General features: G+C 36.9%; 1 protein-coding gene and 1 pseudogene across 1 annotated transcript in view; one reads left to right on the forward strand and one right to left on the reverse strand.

Annotated features, from left to right (window-relative positions):
• Positions 1 to 18,655, reverse strand: part of TMEM117 (transmembrane protein 117) — a 375,424-nt gene that overhangs the window by 255,057 nt on the left and 101,712 nt on the right. The gene's annotated exons all lie outside the window — the stretch shown is intronic.
• On the forward strand, positions 16,772 to 16,890 carry LOC120618653 (uncharacterized; annotated as a pseudogene).

Raw genomic sequence — 18,655 nt, forward strand, 5'->3', positions numbered from 1 at the left:
AAATGAAGTTCAGAGAGGTACCCCTAGATCACCTAAGTGTTAAAGCCAAGATTTGAAGATAGAGTCCATCCCCTTAATTATAATGTGCTTTAGAGTTCACCAATTTATTTTATACCTTTTCTGTCACTTCCGTATTGTAGTGAGGTCAATAAAAAGAATTATAGGTAGCATCATCATTATTTTACAGCTCTGAAACTGAACCTCAGAGAGGCTAAGTGACTTGTCCAAGGTCATACAGTAATAAATAGCCAAGAGTCAAACCCAAGGCCTGTAACTTTAACTTCTTTGCTGCTTCACTATATCATGCTGTGTTTAAGGTTCACATAAAAAGAGCATCCAAATTACTATTTCACACCATGAAGGAACAACAATTATTAACACATCATTTACATAGATTCATTTCCTTCATGCCCAGTCAGAAGCAATGCTATTTGGCTTATTATTTTTTAAAAGTATACTCATAGGTTTATATCAGACATATGTGGTAAGTTTGAAAATTTGGCAGTTGATCAAGGAAGAGGCAGGACCAAGAGAAGCAGTAACACACAGCAAGCTTTAGCGGGTGACACCTAGAGTTGAATAGAGGGGAAGTTCCTCCCAATGACAGACCTTCCAGAGATGGTGGCCACCACTCAGAAGGAGAACAGGGTAAGAGATCTCCCAGGGCAGACAGAGAAACCGGGAAGGGGCCTTATATGTCTCAGTGATGTCTCTTGACAGCAAGGCACAGCGGTCTGGATCAGAGAGCTCCAAGGGCAGGAGGGTTTGGGGTCTTTCATAGCTAGAGGTTGTCTCATCTACGATTACATCTTACCTAGAGGTTAGGTGCAGTTTCACAGAGTATATAAAGTATGCAGGCTCTAAATGGCTAAAAATATGCTAATTTGGGTATATTTAAAGCAATTGCATGTGTAAAAAATTTGAATTTGGTGCCAACTAATGACCTTAGACTGCTATGAAGAAGTGAACAAAGGAGTCATGTTAGGCTAATACACAGAGGCCATCTTTGGCCCATTTACATAACAATATACAAATCTCCAATCTAAAGACAGTATGTCAGTTAATCTGTGCAGTGGAAAAGAATGATAGTTAAATAATCAGTTTTCCTCCTGTCTATATTTTTAACAGGCTGATAAATTCTGCCTTGATTTCAGACTACAAGTAGAAAGAAGTGTCTAGATTTTGCAAGCCTTTTTTCTATCACCAAACTCAGCTAGCATTAGAAATCGGGGCATTTGTTAATTGTGTAACAAACTGATGTGTAAACTGAAGGACGATTTTGGATTTTGTCATTTTTATGTATTGTATACTCCATTCTGTTTTAAGCATTCTCTCAGTGGAGTGGAGATTGTGGGTTGAGTTCTTGCTGCTAGCTGATTTTGGCAAACTGTCAACTCCTTAAAATATCCACAAAATATCCTCACTATTGAGAACTCAGGAATGTTTCTAAAAACTGAAGTTTAAATGAAAACTCCCCAATCCAAGGTTTATTATTATTTCTTTTTGTGGATAGCTACTTAATTGTTCTTTTAAATTAAATTTATTGGGGTAACATTGGTTAATAAAATTATATAGGTTTCAGAGGGGCAACCAAAATAATGTAGATGATAGAGGCTCTGTTCATCCCTCTGGAGAACGAATCAAAGTTGTGACGGAAACAAGGAGCAGCAGCAAGGAAAAATCACCTGGGATCTTGATGAACAAGCCATACAACTAGGGAGAAATCCAAGAAAGCACCCTACAACAGCAGAAGGTAGGACAGGGCAAGGACATGGGGCTGCCTGGTCTTGAGTGTCTGAGTGAGACCAAGACTGGGGCAGCGGCAGCGGCAGATGCCTCTTAAATGGACCACGTCCGTGAGCAGATTTTCAGTGATGGACCTGCTTGCTCTGAGCACCAGTGCCGATTGGGCTGCGCACAGGAGGCGCTAGGGACTTATAGGGAGACTAGCTCTGTACAGAAGTGCCTGTGGTATTCATTGTTCCCTGTTGAGCCTTCCCCCAACTCAGTGTGCGGACACAGCGCTGCCATTGCCATGAGGTCATCAGACTGGATAACAGAGGTTGCTCTGCCCAGAAGATTCCCTGAAACCCCACTTACCCCAACTCATGGCCCCACCCAAGCCACATCCAGGTTTATGCTCAGCGAATCAAGTGCTCCTTGCTGAGCAGTGCCTAGACTCACACTGGAGACAGCTGGCCTCAGTTTCTGGCGTGGCCTTTTGAGGCAACTATAAGCACAGCATCTGTGGATTGCTTGCTGAATCTTAACAGGTAGCCCTGGAGGAGCAGAGGCTTGAGCTAAATTTGGCCTGTAGCTGAGCCCCTCTCAGGACTGTGCCACTGGACACCTACTTCACAAATCCACACTAATAAGACTGAGAGATGTAGGAGCTTTGCTTAGTACATAGAAACAGACGCAGAAAGGCAGCCAAAATGGGAAGACAAAGAAACAGAAACCATATGAGAGAACAGAACAGAGAGACATTCAGATATAACAGAGTCAAGTAATCTAACAGATGCAGAGTTCGAAACACTGGTTATAAAGATGCTCAATGAACTTTTGGTTAAATTTAGTGAGAACTTCAACAAAGAGATAAAAAACATAAAAATGGAAATGGAAATTATAAAAGGGAACCAGTCTGAAATGAAGAACACATCTGAGATGAGAAGTATATTAAATGGAATAAACAAAAGAATAAACAGTGAATAAAGAAAAGGATCAAATGCCTTATCTAGAGGATGGGAAAGCCAAGGACACTCAATCAGAATGGAAAGAGGTAAGATGCCAAGACTATAAAAATAATTTAAGAAGCATATGGGACACTATTTAGGGTCCAAATATCCATCTGATTGGCGTAACTGAAGAAAATCAAGATGTTAAACAGCTGTTTGAAGAAATAATGATGGAAAACTTCCCTAACTTGGTGAAGAAAATAGACATAAAACCCCAGGAAGCTCAGAGAATTCCAAAAATCAGGGATCCAAAGAGGCCCACACCAAGACACATCATAATTAAAATGCCCAAGGTTAAATACAAAGAAAGAATATTAAAAGCAGCAAGAGATAAACAGATAGTTACTTATAAGGGAACATGACTGGCAGCTGATTTCTCAAAAGAAACTATGCAGCACAGAGGGCTTGGCAAAAAATATTCAACAGAATGAAGACCCAGGATCTACAACAAAGAATAATTTATCGAGCAAAGCTATCATTTAGAGTTGAAGGACAGATAAAGAGCTTTCCAGACAAAAATAAGCTGAAGAAATTTATCGCCACCAAGCCAGTATTACAGGAAATGTTGGAGGGACTTCCTTAAGAAGAAAAAAATGTATCAAAAACAGGAATAAAGAATGGTAACAACTATATTTTTATCAATAAGTATCTCAAATGGAAGAGAATTAAGTGCTCCAACTAAAAAGAGCGGATGAATAGAAAGGAAAACAAGACTCCTACATGTTGCTTATAAAAGACTCACTTCAGATTAAAAGACACAGACTAAAAGGAAGGAAATGGAAAAATATATTGCTCTGATGGACCTAGAAGGTATTTAAGTCAAACAGAGAAAGATAAACACAATATGATTTCACTTACATGCGGAATCTAAGGAATAAAAAGAACAAACTAATCAAAAACAGACTCAAATATAGTGGACAATTTGGTGATGGACAGACGGGAGGAGAGTTTGGGGGGCTGGGAGAATGGGATAAAGGGTTAAAGAAGTACAAATTTGTGGCTGATGGATGGACATGGGGATGGGGAGCACGGCATAGAGAATGCAGTAAGAATGAATACGTTGGCTAGGTGGAGGGTCAGGGGAGGGAGGGAGCAATTGGAGGGGGGACCATTTTAGGAACTATTTAGATGTCTAACCAATGTACTGTATACTTGAAACTAATTTTAAAAAATTACATAGGTTTCAAACGTAATTCAATAATACATCATCTCTATATTGCATTGTGTGTTCACCACTCAAAGTCAAATCAAATCAGCATTCATAGTTTTGGTGTATGCCCAGAGCCTTAAGCATATTTGTTTAAATATTCACATAAAACTTTAGGGTTGAAAGGTATAAATGATGTTAGGATAATTCCTTCAGTTTACAGATGGAAGTAAATGATGTCCCAATGTCACAAAGCTAGATGAGAGCCAAAACAGAGTAAAAGTCAGGAGTCTTGAGTTCAAAATGTGCTGTTGAGTTTTATACCCTGTTACTACCTTATAAATCCTTCACAGTTGGTCTTTGAACATGAGAAGAATATATATAAGGTGAATAGTATGAAGCATAACATCCATGTGTACTTTTAGAATGTTGATACTTGTCAGATTGGGCTCCATGTAATATAGAAGTGAGTGAACAGTGATTCACCAATCATGACATCTGAACAATGTTAACACAAAACCTTACTATTTCTATTGTAAGAGTTAAACTGTTTCTCTTATCAAAGATATCATGGACCTGATAGCTGGATTTGACCAAAAGACCTAGAATTCTTTCATCTCAGATTGTTTTTAATTCTTAATTTATTTTTAATATGCATAGTTAATAACTGCAAATTCCTAAGGAAATGCCTTTACTGATTAAGACATTCCCCACACTACAGAGTAGTAGTAAGAGGAAGTTTCTATTTGCTGAGTATTATCACCAACCAGACTCTATCACAACGTGTCAACAGTCAGATCCTTCATTCTGTTCGAAGAAGCTTTTTTCCAGTGTTGGGGGTTATCATATAAGGAATGAGAAAAAGTCAAAGTGGTTTAGGGGGAGTCATTATTCATGTTCTTAGAGGTTTTATTAAAACACTTCCAAAACTTTATAGAGATATAATTCCATCTTTTGATAATTAGGAATGTCAAAGAAAGACTTTCCACACATGTATGCAGTATAAAAAGCATCATTGGGCTACTTTATAACCTATACATATTTATGCTGATTGATGAACCTGCCATTTTAAATAAATGAAAATCAGTTAGAAATTATTTATACACAATACATAATACAAAATAAATAAATAAATGAATAAGAAATAATACATAATAAAAAACTGAAATAATGACCACATCAAACTTAAACTTCTTTATCTAAATATCTTTATCCAGAAGAAGAAGGAAGAAGAATATGAAGAGGAGGAGGAGGAGGGGGAGCAGAATAAAAATACAGTGAAGAGAACCCCGGACCAGGTAGCAAAAGATCTGAGTCCGGGTCCTACCTCCAGTGCTTACTAACTGTCCAAATCTGAATGTGCCAGTACTCTCTCGGAGCCTCCGTTTCTACCATTTTCCTCTCAGGGCTGCTGTAGGTGAGCATGCTTAGGAAATAAAGTGCCCTGTGTCCAGTCATTCAGGGCAGTGTGACTGCTGTCCAGATTTGCCTGAGATCATCTTTGCCTCAGGTTTTTGCATGTTTCGCATTCTGAGGAAATGATGAGTCTGGTCACTCCAGATGAGCTTGCCCCAGTTGTGTTCCAAAGATGGCTGCCCTGCTTCATAAAGCCCCACCCTAACCAACAGTCTTTCATATATGAATATAATTAAACAAGCAAAAAATTCCACAGGCAATTTAGATACATAAATCAACTCCTTCCCTGACCTCTGCCCAGAGCTGAAAGCCACTGACTTCGATGAAGTCTACTTATTGTTAAGTGCAGCTGCAAGAGTGGAGAGTTAATTATCAAGAGTACTTTCCAGATAAAATAATTGATAAGATCCTAGGAGCTGTTGTTCAAGACATATCATAAGGTTTGAAGAATTCATAATAATAGCAAAAGTCTCTATTTATGTAACAACTAATAGAATAAAAAGTACAAAGGGTTAGTTTCATAATGTAACAAATGTACTATTTTTATTAAAATAACCTCTTCTAAATTACTGTGGCCATTTCTAATTAAAATTCTTTCAAATATACTTCCTCTAATATATCCTATTCATAAAAAGCTTTAGAAGACTGTTGTTTGAATTTTTACTGCATGATTGTAGTTCTTAAAAATTCAGTAGGTGTAAGATACAATTCTGACCTTTCCTTAAAGCATACATATCATTTTCAAATGATCTGAGAAAAAACCCAAAGCTTAAGAAAGAAGAAGAAGACTCTTTCTTGAATGAATGAAAGTCCTTTCTTTATTCAGTCAGGCAAAATTCATTTTTTACTTTTTGTAACCATTTCAGAAGTCTAGTTGATTTATTTGCTAGGGTTAGTGCAGTTTCACACATTTTGATGTTACTTGTCTAAATTCAAGACAAAGGCAGAAAAAAGTTGAATCTGGGCACAGGTGCATCACACAGCATGAAATGAACCCCAGTAGAGTGACCTAGTCACCTAGGCAGCCAGCACATACCAAACTGGGAGCAATTAATCCATGATCCACCAACTAGATGGTCTAATTAAATAACAGTGGTTAATTACTAATTAGTATGTGACTTATGTAGATAGAAACACTTAGACTTGTCAGATGTGAAAAAGAACACTAAAAAAAAAATCAAAGTTCTGTCATTTCAATGATCTATTTAAAAATGATGCATCAGAGATTTTTTTTGTCTTCATTCGTCTAGCCGAAACACATATTGAAGAACTTGTTTTATCTTTCTAAAACTGATATCCTCACTCTATGATATCCTCACTCTGAAAGGCTATAAATCCTAAAATGATATATTTTTTTGAAGTGTGTAAATGGGGGGTATAGTTACTATTATCCATTTAAATCCCAACATATTTGAAATATATCTGTTACTAATCAGCTGGAGACGTTTCATTATCACTTCTTACATGTTTATTTTTTGCCTACTAGAAAGCTCTGGTTTCAACCAAAAAACCCCTCTATTTAGCCAATCCAGTGACAAACATTCAGAATGTGCAAATCTACTCTCCATGTGATTCACTGTCCTTTGGGGCTAAGAGGGAGCCAGTGGGATCCAAGATATGCGTTTGGAGATTATATAAGATTTGCTTCCACAACTGTGAGATTTGGGAGGGTTGTTTTTTTTTTTTTTTTTGGCATCCAAAGGAAAAAATACCATCTGTCTTCTCATTAAAAAAAGAAGAAAAAGAAAAGCTTGACATGGCATTGATGCCAACCTTTACTTTCAATTATTTATCATCTAAAAAAAACACACACACATTAGAGGTTTCATAAATAATGCTTTCTCCTGTTATGAAAAGTGTAGGTGAAAAGAAAATACTAACGCATGGGCAGATGAAATTAGTGCCTATCTTTACTAAACATTATTTTTCATAACTTCACCAAACAATCTAACTAAATACTTTTCCTGTCTGCTTGGTGATAGTGACACGTTTGCTGCCTTAAAACAAGAACCCACAAACAAAAGATAAACTCTAAAATCACAATGCATTTGCCTGAAAGGAGGCTTAAGGAAGGAGGACCTATTGCATAATTTATCAACATGTGGCCCAAATAACATCAGAATCACCAAGGATGCCTGTGTAAAATGCACTTCCCTGTGTCTCACTCCACACATCAGAATCTGCATTTTTGACAAGCCCTCCCAAATGATATTGATACAGCCTATATTATGAGGGCGATTTGTGGTGGTCTCCCTTCAGAGAAAAAGATGATGGTTGACATTCCTCTGATCTACTCGCCTTCAGACATTTTGTTCACCATTGATCTCCACCATCATCCCCATTAGCTCTGAGAAGAAAGAAAACTGATTTCAGTTCTGGCTAAAGAGGAAAGAGAAGAAGTGTGGTAAGAAATTAGGGTAAGAAATTAACTGTCAAATCGTGTTTTGTCTCCTATTTAGTTTAAAATACTCACTGATTGAAATGTAGACTAAGGTAATGAAAGCCCTAGAGGGAACAAAAAATTGGATATTCTAAAAATGGTCATTAAGTTAGGTGGAAGAAAGTTGAAGAGGGAAGAGGAAAAGGGGAACCATTTCTAGGGCGGGGACAGAGAAAAAGAGAGAGTTGTGCTGTAACCAGGGAGGGTCCTGCTCCCACCTGGGAAGTGATCTTAGCGAATCCCAATAATAGATCTGGGGGAGATTGATGCTATAAGAAATTACCCTCAATAGTTTGGGACCAGGAGGAAATTACTTCGCCCAGTGACTGGGGCTGGCTGGACATCTGACTGCCTTCTAAGATAAAGGAAAGAAGCAAGAAATACCACCGAACAGCACTAGTGGAGAAGCAGAGGTGGCCAGATGTAGTGGTCATCAGAAAGCCAAGTAGCCAAGTGGGCTCTAGGAGGAGAGGAACACAGCCTACAAACAACAGAAGGGAGTTGGGACGAGGGGGCTGGTGCTATCAATCTAGTTATTGGTGGGGGAACCCACAGGTTCAGAGTTCATTAATATTTGTTTCATTGTTGTTTTTGAAGGAATGGAGATTGTAACTTTGTAGTAGGTATTTCCAAGCCTAGCAGGCATCTGTATTTAAACCTGCACCACTCCCAACCCACAAAAAAACAAATGAACAAAAAAAACCTCTCCAGATTTTTTAAAACCTCATTATATCTAAATAAGTTGTAATTTTATTGGGGCTTTGTGTGTGTGTGTGTGTGTGTGTGTGTGTGTGTCTGTGTGTCTAATGACTGTGTGTGTGTGTTTTGTTGTTATTGTTTACTTTTATAAAGCGAATAGACCTCTGTTATAATGCATATTTAACAGAATATTGGAGGTTAACTGAGGAACACGCCACTACTTATTTTATTGTTTCTATGACAAAAATTCATTCTTAGTTCCAAAGAAGTAATTTAAAAACAAAATTTTGGATCAGTGCATATGGGTACTTGGAGACTTCCTGTACAACTAAATTCAGGCAAGTTAGAGCTCCTACATGGATATCTTTGGTACAAATGTTTAGCCACAGTGCCCTCTGATGGTCCCTCTGATGGTTTCAACACATAGAGACAATTAAAAAAAAAAAAAATCCACTGAAGAAAGCTTTTCCATATTATGAGATGAATGTATGTATTTAAGTTTTAGAACCATATAATCCAATAATTTTACACCTAGGATATAACAGGAAATATCATTTGAATTTATTACATAGTCAAACTTCAATCACTGTTCACTTGATCATAACAAAAGAAATATGTTCTTTGAGGAATCAATTAATCGAGGTCTTCCTTGGTTTGGTTATTTTTTAAAGACATCAGCATGGATATAATAATGAGTGATTTATGACAGTCATTTTTTTCTGATTTGAATTTTTAAATGTTTTTTGAAATACAGCTTCCCCTTTTTAGATGATGCACTCTTCCTGGACAGGTCTTGTAGCCAGTAACAGTAATAAAAGCTAGAGGGAAAGTTGTTTGTTTTTTTTTTTCATGGTAACTGCATCATCTGTATCTGAAATCTCAAATCTCTAATTTATACATTATTACTGACGTCACCCATTTTTTTTTTAACTATTTCTAAGGTTTTTCAGAAGCCTCTCAACAAGTAAAACCTCCAAAGTGAAGTTAATAATAGGAATTATGGCACCTTTTTTGCTGTTCTCAGGCTGGATGCAAGGTAATTTACCTTAAGCTTAATTAAATTATATTATTTATCACAGTATTTCACAGAACATGGGGGAAAACACAATGCGACAAATAGAGTTTCTAAAGAAAGATCAGAATAAGGAGAACAAAGAAAATGAGGAAAGAAAAAAGGGCCAACATTAAAAGCACAACATTAAAGAAAAGAAATAGTAGTAACCAAGAAATGGAAATACAAGTGTCTATTTTCTTTGTTATATCTAGGGGATTAACCATAAAGTTTAGAAGGGTACACAACCCATGGAATTGGACAGTGTAACATAGCTTTTGATTATACACAGAGCTACTGATACTTACGAGCTAATAAAAGGTTGGGAAGTTGGCTATAATATAGTGCATTTTTTTCAAAGTGCTATTCTAGAAACAGCAGTACCAACATCACCTGGAAACTTGCTAGAAATTCTGAGTCCCCATTCCAGACCTTCTGAATCAGAATATCTGGGTCTTTACTAGTCCTCCAGGTGATCCTGATGCACACTAAAGTTTGAGACCCACTGTTACAGCAACTCAAACATTGACCTTACTTGGAGGCAGAAAACCTGGGTTTAAATTCTGTGAGGATTCTGAGCAGCCTGATCTTAGGTATCTGTTTCCTTGTCTTTGAAAAGAAGACCATAATACCTACCTGACTCAGGTAGCAAGCTCCTGGCTATCAGAGGACCCTAGTTCAATCTCAGCAATTAACTTACTCTGAGCTCTTAATGCCAGTTGCCTCAACTACAAAATATGGAGGGTTGTCTGAATAGCTCTCAACTTTCTGCTGACATCTACACACCAGAAGGAAACAATATACTCCCATTAGAATCAGAGGTTCACTAACAGCAGTCCCCAACCATTTTGGCGCCAGGGACCGGTGCTCCTATGAGAATCTAATGCCTGATGATCTGAGGTAGAGCTGAGGCAGTGATGCTAACACTGAGGAGAGGCCAAAAATACAGAGGAAGCTTTGCTTGCCCACCTCTCACCTCTTGCTGTGTGGCCTGGGGGTTTGGGACCCCTGCACTAGAACATTACATGAGGCTGCTGGTGAGGGTTAAAGGTAGATTGTGTATTTGAAAAATTCCCATAGAAACTCTAATATATCCTAGAGCCCAAGATGGACTAGAAGTCCTAGACAGAGCAATTGGTCAAGAGAAAGAAATAAAGCCATTCAAATTAGGAATGAATAAGTCAAATTGTCACTTTTTGCACATGGCATGATTCTTTATATAGAAAACCCTAAAGACTCCACCAAAAAACTATTGGAAACAATAAACAAATACAGTAAAGTTTCAAGATACAATATCGACGTATAAAAATCCATTGCATTTCTATATGCTAACAATAAAATTTCAGAAAAAAGAAATTAAAAACAATTCCCTTTGCAATTAAAAAAAAATTAAAATACCTAGGAATAAACTTAACAAAGGATGCGAAGGACCTATACACTGAAAACTACATGGCGTTATTAAAATAAATTGAAGAAGACACAAAGAAATGGAAAGATATCCTATATTCATGGACTAATACCAAAAGCAATATACAGATTTAATGAAATCCCCATCAAAATCCCAGTGGCATTTTTTTCAAGAAATAGAACTAAAAAAAAAAACCATCAGGTTTGTATGGAATCGCAAAAGACCCCAATTAGCCAAAACAATCCTGAGAAAAAATAACAAAGCCAGAGGTATTACACTTCCTGACTTCACATTATGAGCAAGTGACGATAATCAGAACACCATGGTATTGTGAGAAAAACAGACACAAAGACTAATGGAAGAGAATTGAGAGCCCAGAAATAAACCCACATAAATATGGGCAAATAATTTTCAATAAAGGAGCCAAAAACATACAGTGGAAAAAGAAAGCCTTTTCCATGAATGGTGCTGGGAAAATTGGAAAGCCACCTGCAAAAGAATGAAACTGGACTGCTATTTATCACCCTACGCAAAAATTAATTCAAAGTAGATCAAAGGCCTAAATATAAGACCTGAAAAAACAAAAAAGCATAGAAGAAAACAAAGGTACTATTCTTATGGATCTTGGTCTTAGAGAAGATTTTATGAATTTGACCTCAAAGGCAAGGGAAATAAAAGTGAAAATAAATGAATGGGATTATATGAAACTAAAAAGCTTCTGCACAGCAAAAGAAATCATTGACAAATCAAAAAGGCAAACTACCAAATGAGAGGAGATATTTATATGCATCTTCGATAAGGGGTTAATATCCAAATTATATAAAGAACTCGTACAACTGAACAACAACAACAACAAAACAATCCAATTAATAAATGGGTAGAGGACCTGAACAGATACTTCTCCAAAGAAGACATACAAATAGCCAGCAGGTATATGAAAAGATGCTCAGCTTCACTAACTATTAGGGAAATATGAATCAAAATCATAATGAGATAGCACCTCACTCCTATCTGAATGGCTATTATCAACAAGACAAGTAATAACAAGTGATGGAGAGGTTGTGAGGGAAAAGGAACCCTCATATACGGCCGATAGGAGTGTAAATTGGTACTATGGAAAACAGTATGGAGGTTCTTCAAAAAATTAAGACTAGAATTACCATATGACCCAGCAATCCCTCTTCTGAGTATCAACCCCCCAAATTTGAAAATTTGAAAACATTTATCCATAAAGATAGTTGTACTCATGTTTGTTACAGCATTATTCACAGTGTCCAAGACATGGAAACAACCGAAATGTCCTTCAATACATGATTGGATAAAGAAGATATGGTGTGTGTGTGTATATATACGGAATATCACTCAGCCATAAGAAAAGATAAACTACTGCCATTTGCGACAACATGAATGAATTTTGAGATTATCATGCTAAGCAAAATAAATCAGATGGAAAAAATCAAGAACCATATGATTTCACTCATGTGGGACATAAAACTAAAAGCAACAAATGAACAAGCAAGAGAAACAAACAAACAAAAACTCATAGACACAGACAACAGTTTAGTGGTTACCAAAGGGAAAGAGGGGTGGGAGGAGGTAGAAAAGGGCAGAGGGGATTACATATGTGGTGATGGAAGATTTGACTTTGGGTGGTGAACATACAATGCAACATAGAGATGATGTATTATAGAGCTGTACACTTAAAACCTATATAATTTATTAACCAATGTCTCCCCAATAAATTTAATAAATTTTTTTTAAAAGATGGGCTGTAATGTCACTGTCATTTTTCAACATCACCACTATAGGTAGAAACTTCTAGCCATGGTCTCTGGTCTATCTAGTTTCTTTCTGAGCCAGCTGATCGGTAGTCAATGTGCCAATACTATTACTACTACCATCACCAAACCATCTCCAACGTCACCACTTCTGCTCTTACTACTACTCACTGCTACTACTTACTACTCCTATTGTTACTATTGTTTGCCTGAGTGCTCATTATGTAATGAGCACAGTGCTAAGTATAGTGGTTACAATATTTGGGTCTATAAAGCCAAGTATGCAAAATATCACTTTATTTTCTCTGTAATAGAAATTTCTACCTCTAGCTGGCCAGCAGAAACTTTGCATCAGTCATGATAAACTCAGTTTTTAGTGGCCCGGGTCGACAGTCTTCTGTCCATCTTGTTCATCTTCTCAACCTCTCCTTCTTCTCATCTCAACCCCTGGATCTCCTGATCCAGATATGAACATGCTGGGAGTACACGTCTATCCCACTCTCAATAGCAAAGGGGAAACTGAATCTGTTATTCTCTATACCACAGAGTCCTCACTGCAAAGCTCTAGGTTGCCTTGGCTTGTCAACCTGCAGTCATTTCTGCTCTATTGCTCCTATGCAGTGGGGATGGAGGAGCTTCTGAATATGGTTTCACACGATGAGCAAGACTTTCCTTCTCCAAGGTCCCCAAGCGCACCTGAAGTGACTAATGTTCTCTTGTGAAATTCTGCTGCAAAGCTTATTGGCTTTAACACTCATTCTCGGGGACTGTCATCAATAGATGTCTTACTTCCAGTGATGGTTAATTGTATGGGTCAACCTGGCTAAGTTATAGTACCTATTCATTCAAACAGCAATCTAGGTATTGTTGTAAAGGTATTTTGTAGCTGTGGTTAACATCTACAATCAGTTGACTTTAAATAAAGGACATTGGTCTCAATAATGTGTGTGAGCCTGATCTCATTCATCAAAAGGCCTTACAAGCAAAACTGAGGTTTCCCTGAGGAAGAATAAATTCTACTTTATGACAGCAGCAACAGCTCCTGCATAAGAGTTTCCAGCCTGCCAGCCGACTCTACAGATTTCAAACTTGCCAGTCCCTACAATCATGTAAGCCAATTCCATGATTAGTTTTAAACACACACACACACACACACATATGTATATATGTATGTATGTATATATGTATATATGTACATACATACACACACACGCACACACACATACATTTTTACATATTTTTTATATTTATACATTTTTTCCACCCCTGCTGTCTGGTTCTGTGAGGAACTCTGATATATTTCACTGATACTCTCTTTCCTTCTTCAAGCCAAAGAATTTTTATCTTACTATTTCAAAATAGTATCCCATGACATACAAATCATTAATTGATTCAATCCCAATTACCATTCTATAAGATAAATATTATTATCCTCATTTTGCAGAGAAGAAAATGCAGGATCGGAAAGTGGGAACAGTTTGCTAAAGGTCCTTCGGCAAGCAAGTAGTTAAGCAGATATTGGCTAATCTCCAAATCCCTGGCCTTGCCCATTAGCTGATACACTCTGAAATTAGTCTTTCTAATGGCAGGTGCTTGGCATATGTGATAGTTAATTTTATGTGTCAACTTGGCTGGATCATGGGGTGCCCAGATTAAACATTTCAGATATGCCTGTGAGGCTGTTTCCAGCATTTGAATCAGTAGACTAAGTAAAGCCAATGGCCCTCTCCAACATGGGTGGGCATCATCCAAACCTTTGAAGCCCTGAATAGAAAACAAAGGTGAAGAAAAGTAAAATTTTCTCTCCCAACTTGACTACTGAGCTGGGACATCAGTCTTCTTCTATCCTTGGGCTGGAACTTGTGCCATCAGCTCTCTTGGATCTCAGGCCATTGGACTAAAACTGGAATTTACACCACCAGCTCTCCTGGGTCTCTAGCTTACAGAACTTCTCAGCCTCATAATCACATGAGACAATTTCTTATAATGAATCTCATTTTATCTGTATATCTATAGCTATATGGATATGTTTTTCTTTTACATGTTTTACATATCATTTATATATTTTCATATATAGGTAGATATAGATAAAAATACAGAGATCCTATTGGTTTTGTTTCTTTGGACAACCCTGACTAATACAGCATACCTACATGCTAACGCATTTGCAATGACACCAGGGCACTCACAGACACTCTTACACAACTTTCCTATTCAACCCTGCTTGTGATCAGTTTCTACAACTAGACTTCACCTTTGTTTTCCAAAGCATTTCAATTCTTTTGCTGAATCTGGAGATCTAGACTGACAGCTGTACTCTTGACTGGAGCCCTGACAACCTTTCCAATCCTTCCCTTTCCCTCTGCCAACATCTGAATGACTCTGTCTCTGTAATTCCCAAGCAGCAACTTAAGTCCTATGCCTTAAGGCAAAACTACCATCTTGTCTGCAAAATGATCTGTGCATTGCACCAGCTGTGATGGATTTTTGCTGTGGATCTTATCTTATCTAATTGGTTCCACAATCCTTTAAACACCGACCTGAATGCGAAACCCTGTGGCCCAACAGCCAGCCCCACCACTAATCAGAGTAGTCTCCTTGGCTCCCTCTCTTACCACATGAGGTTGAGGGAAACACAAGTATCACTGAATCTACTAGAAGCAGTAACATTAGAGTGGGTGTGAACATGGACTTTGGGTGCAGGTGGAAAAGGATTCAAGTCTGGACTCCACCACTTACGGGTTCCATGTAGGTGTTCTTATTTTTAAAACTTGAACACAATGTAGTGTGTGTGTGTGTGTGTGTGTGTGTGTGTGTATGTGGGGCTCACTGCTGGATTGTACACCTGAAACACTGAATTTCGTTAACCAATGTCATCATAATAAAAATGAAGAGAGAGAGAGAGAGAATAAAAAATAAAATAAAACAATAAAACTTGATGGGAATGGGAAAAATGAGGAAGACAAAGAAGAAAGAAAAAGGCATCTTTAACAAAGAAGTTGATAACTAGTCCCAACTAAATGAGAAGTAGTCTGAACTTTATGGATAGAGTATATATTGAGAGTAGGAAGTGGGGATCTTCAAGTAGAAACACAGAAACTCAGAGGTAGAAGGAAGATATCTTCACTCCATTTCTCACTCATTTCTCTGTCCTTATTCTGCTGCTCCCCAAAAAAGAAGAGGAAAAGGAGGAGGAAGAGGAGAAGAAAAAGTTAAACTAACTAAATTAAAACTAAAACAAAGGGGTCTCTATGCATCATTTCTCCTGTTCTTACAACTATTTTTATTGGAAAATATGAGAAGAGAAGTCCCAGAAAATCTCTTATCCAAGAGTATGAATCTTAATGATTGAGCACGCAGGCTTTGAAGTCAAGTGTATCCTGGTCCTGTCACACTTCTACCATTTTCCAGCTTACCTAATTTCTCTGGGCCTCCCAAGGTTAATATAGTAGTTAGAAGATTTTATAGAAAGTAACAGAAACCCAAATCAAATTGCTTCAATGGAAAGAGAATTTACTGACTCAAGGCATCCAAAGAAAGGTTGAACAAATGAGTCATGAGAAGCCAGAGACAGAGCTGTTTCAAGAACAACTGGAACTATAGACACCGGCAGTGTGATTTTTTTTTTTTCTGACTCTTGTATCCGCTCTCTCTGCATTGTCAATTTAATTTTATCTCACTAAAACCAACAAATATAGTCAGGGAAGCCCCAGATACTAGAGAAGTTCCAAGTTTAAAATTTTCTGGTAAAGCACTCCAATTAGCTAAGTTTGGCCAAGTGCCCACCTCCATTCCAACCAAACATGACCAATGGTATATGGTTAAATAAGAACCTGGTTGCTCCTACAGTAACCACGTAGACAGTGGAAGACAGAACAAAGGAAAAGATGATGTTTGGCAAAAAAAAAAAAAAATCTCATAGATATTCACTAAATTGGTACTTTTAAACCACTTAAAATATTTATAAAAAAATTTTAATGTTTCAGTAAAAAAGAGTACATTAAACTTACGTAAAAATGATCTAAAACTGTATGGAATACAATCTCAACTTCAGCAAGCGTAATATGTACTAAAATCACTGTAAGAAAATGCATTAAGTCTACGGCCATGCCATCCTGAGCAAACCCAATCCCATCTGATCTCAGAAGCTAAGCAGGGTCAGGCCTGGTTAGTACTTGGATGGGAGACCACCTAGGAAGATCAGGTGCTGAAGGCATAAAAAATAAAAAATAAGGGATTGTAAGCTGACAAGGTCCTTGCAATCTGTGAGTTTAACCAAGGGTTGCCTCACCTAAAAATAATAAAAAAAATAAAATGCATTAAAATATTAATAGTATTTATCATGCGTAACAGAATTATAGGCAATTTTCACTTTCTTAAAAATGTTTTATTTGTACTATATTTTTTCTAAATTAAGATTGTACTACTTTTATAATCAGAGGAAAAATAAAAGTTGTCGGCTGTTTTAATATTATCTATATTTGTTTCAGATTAAATCCTGTAGTACCTAGGACTCAGGTTTGTACCTAAGTAACAGTTTATAACCCAAGGAACAACCCTAGAGACTGAGAAAAACCTTTTATAAAGTTTCTTTTGACTTCTATAGGAACTTCAAAAGTTTCATAGTGAACATAGAGATAGAGCTACAAGAGAGTTTTCAGAGATGACCTGCTAAAATCACACAGATAGTTAATTTTTATTATTTGGCTATTTATCATATTAGAAATCATTGTTTCAATGATGCTTGAGTTGTTAATAGTTTATTTTTTTATGGCCTGTGACTTCTGATCATTCTGTATTCTGCACATCACACAAAGTCCAGCATCAGTAGCTGGTACAGGCTAATGAGAAGACTACTGGTGATGCTTTCATTTTTGAAAGTTATTCTAGCTCTTCAAAGAGAATGGCTAAATATTTCCAATTTATCTGGTAACAGAGATGTCAGTTGCTGTGTAAACACTGAGGCACCTAAAAAAGCCTTTAGATGGTACCAGGCTTTGCAAAAACTATCTAGTAGGGGATGGGGAGGGACTTCACGGACTTCAGAGTCAAAGATGAGTTTAAAGGCCAATTTTGTAAGCTATGTGACCTTCATTCAGCAAATCCCTTAATTTCTGAAGCCTCAGTCTCCTCACCTATAATAAAGTTATATGTATGCTTCTAACATACAACAGGATTACTATATGGATTCAATGAGATAATACTTGTGATATACCCATGATGGGCCTGCACACAGTAGGCTCTCATCAAAAGTCCTTTTTCTCCTTTGACCCCTATCCCAACTCCTCTCTTTCTCTCCTCTCCCCATTCCAACAAAGGTCACTTTCTATCAATCATAATGTGTGAGATAAATAAATGTAAAATGTGATTTCCCTTGATCATATATATTCACTATTTAAAAAAGAAAAAATTAGAAGCCTTTCAATTCACTGAAAAGGAAATGTAGCTTTAAAATTCAATACTAGATGAAAAGTAAAGAAAAATATAAAATGTCTGGACAATGTAGCTATTGCTAAAGCCCAAAATCTTGGACTAGTGTTTTGTTGTTGTTTATTTGTATGTTTGTTTGTTTTGCTTTCCAATCTCTGGCCCTCCAAAATAACAAAACTTAGTGATTATACAAAAGTTATTCTATAGAAAGAATTTTTGTACACCACTAAATTCTAAGTGTAAATTGACCTAGTAAGCTTTTATGTTGTTATAATGAGGAATAAAAAGGATGAAGATATATGAAGTCTTGTTGAATCACGATATTCTACTGTAACAAAATATTTTGAGGGACGTCTATTATTAATGAACATACTTCCATTCCTCAAAGATGCAGCTCATTTCTTGATGCTGATTAGAGAAAGCACAAAAATAACAATGTTTCCTGACCTTTGTTAAACCATAGGACCTTTGATAATACAATGATCTCCATCCTGAGGGGAAAAAAAATGCATTTATGAAATTTTGCATTTTTTTATTTCAAGGAGTTAACC

The sequence above is a fragment of the Pteropus medius genome, unplaced genomic scaffold, assembly GCF_902729225.1.
Source record: "Pteropus medius unplaced genomic scaffold, Ma_sr-lr_union100, whole genome shotgun sequence".
Taxonomy (NCBI): Eukaryota; Metazoa; Chordata; class Mammalia; order Chiroptera; family Pteropodidae; genus Pteropus; species Pteropus medius.